A 2,120-nucleotide genomic window follows, 5' to 3' on the forward strand; every position below is an offset into this window, starting at 1 on the left:
GTGTGTGTGTGTGGAGGTGTGTGTGTGCGTGTGTGTGTGGTGTGTGTGTGGTGTGTGTGCATGTGTGCGTGTGTGTGTGTGGAGGTGTGTGTGTGCATGTGTGCGTGTGTGTGTGTGGTGTGTGTAGGTGTGTGTGTGTGCTTGTGTGTGTGTGTGTGTGTGCTTGTGTATGTGAACAGGAGAGAGCAGCGGAGCGCGGGTTGTGGTTGCAGTCTCTGTGCTCGTGCCAGCGTGCCTGGGCTCCGGCACAGGGTTCGAGTCCCAGCTTGGCTGTGCATCAGCCCCTCCTGCTCTGCCGGCCAGAGGGCGGGCGTGCGGGCCATGGGTCTGCGAAAGCAGGCTTCGAGCTGGTGCGGGCTTGTCCCCACAGCAGGGCTGGCCAGAGGCAGCGGGGCTTCCCAGGGGAGACGTGGGTGCTGCTGTGGGGCTGTGAGAGCGAGGGTGTGGTGGGCCGCGCCTCCTGACGGAGGGCGGGGAGGGCAGGGGAAGGGCTGGTCCTCCACAACAGCCGCGGGGCGGGGCGCAGCCCCACCATCCCCCGTGCCCACAGACGTGCACACGCAGAGAGACATGAGCTGCTGTCTTCTGTATTTCATCCCCCAGGGACTGAGATTCCCCAGACTGCACACGGTGGTTTTAGAATAAATGCATGCGAACTGGACTGCTGAACTCCTAAGGTTTTCATCATTTAGATCAGCCGTCTTCTTATTCGGTGCATCGGCATCCCGCAAACCTCTGTTCTCGTTCTTGGGACTCCCATGCGGCTACTCAGTAGTTTTTATGTCCAAGGCAGGAAATTTTGCTGGTGTCTCAAAATAGCAAGTTTGTATCACAGCCTCCGCCGGTGCGTACGGGTTATCTGCTCTAATAATTCTCTTTGCCGAGGTTAGAGAACAGACTTGGTGAACATTGTATTTATCACCTAACACTGATGAATACAAATGATCAAAATCTTCAAAACGCCGATTCACAATAAAATTCCGACAGAATGTGTGAGGTGCTGGCCAGTGCTGGGGCTGGAACTCGGTGACCAACACGGACCAGGCGGGCGCTGGCAGCACCAGTCCGCAGAGGAGCCCTTGATCGCCATTCAAGGTAGAGGAAGATGTGAGTGTCTGAGGCTGGCCTGGGGAGCGAGCTGCACTCCAGCAGACGTGGAAATATATTTCTCATAATATAACATTTTTTTTTTGAATGTATATCAAAAGTATTTAATATGGAGAACATAAAGCACCTTCAATCACTCAAAACTCCTTATGATGTGCATCAGTTTGTACCAATCCAATTTCCATCTGCCCAGCAAAAAATGATTGAATTCACTATAATAAACTTCAGGTCTTCATCTTTTCAAACAAATCTTCAGCACCACCCAACATGGAGATACCAATGAGTTTAGGAGAAATTAAATAAATGATTGTGTTCTTTAAAGAGCCAATACAGTCTTTCTAATGTAAACTAGCACCATTAGAGGAAGAGTTTTTTTTTTTTTCAATTCAAAAGACCCTGAACAGGTGATTTATCAAGTCAGAGAGAGCAAACACTGAGTGGGTTTTGTGCTGTTGTCTGTGCTGGAACTGCAGCTGGAACTCAGGGCCTGGGTGCTGTCTCAGCTTTACTCAGACTGCCACTCCACCGTGAGCCACAGATCAGGCTTTTTTTTTTTTTTTTCTGATTAATCAGGAGTCTCGTGGGTTTTCCTGGCCCAGATGGCTTCAAATTGCTCTCTTCCTATCTTAGCTTCCAGAGTAGCTAGGATTATAGGCATTAGCACCGGCACCCAATTGAGCGATGAGTTTTTAAAAATTTTTCCTGTGATAAAGAGTGGCAAATTAAAAGAGCATAATAAAGCAAAGCAAAACTTTCAGAAACTGGAGAATCAAGACAGCCACAGGCCAGCAGGCACACACGTATTTCACGTGCACGCTCAGACACACTCACACCTGTGTACACACACACACCCCGGCGAGAGTGTTTTCTTTTCTCCTGGTCATCACCAGTCGGCAACCTCCACCACAAAGGGCGTCTTCACATCTATCTTGCCGCTGCTGACAATCGAGCAGGTGACGAGTGGACGGTCATGCTCGTCAGTTGCTTGAAGTTCTATGGAGTGTACCACGGTC

At 50.2% G+C, this 2,120-nt stretch overlaps 1 protein-coding gene and 1 long non-coding RNA gene across 2 annotated transcripts in view; one reads left to right on the forward strand and one right to left on the reverse strand.

Moving 5' to 3' along the window:
• Rgs12 (regulator of G-protein signaling 12) overlaps positions 1–2,120 on the forward strand; it is a 64,461-nt gene that overhangs the window by 21,953 nt on the left and 40,388 nt on the right. The gene's annotated exons all lie outside the window — the stretch shown is intronic.
• LOC105991243 lies at positions 1,198–2,114 on the reverse strand. The gene is made up of 2 exons (XR_001175352.1): positions 1,959–2,114; positions 1,198–1,809 (listed from the first exon to the last, which is right to left on the reverse strand). It is a non-coding gene; the product is annotated as an uncharacterized LOC105991243 (long non-coding RNA).

The sequence above is a fragment of the Dipodomys ordii genome, unplaced genomic scaffold (genome assembly GCF_000151885.1).
Source record: "Dipodomys ordii isolate 6190 unplaced genomic scaffold, Dord_2.0 Scaffold71, whole genome shotgun sequence".
Classification (NCBI taxonomy): Eukaryota; Metazoa; Chordata; class Mammalia; order Rodentia; family Heteromyidae; genus Dipodomys; species Dipodomys ordii.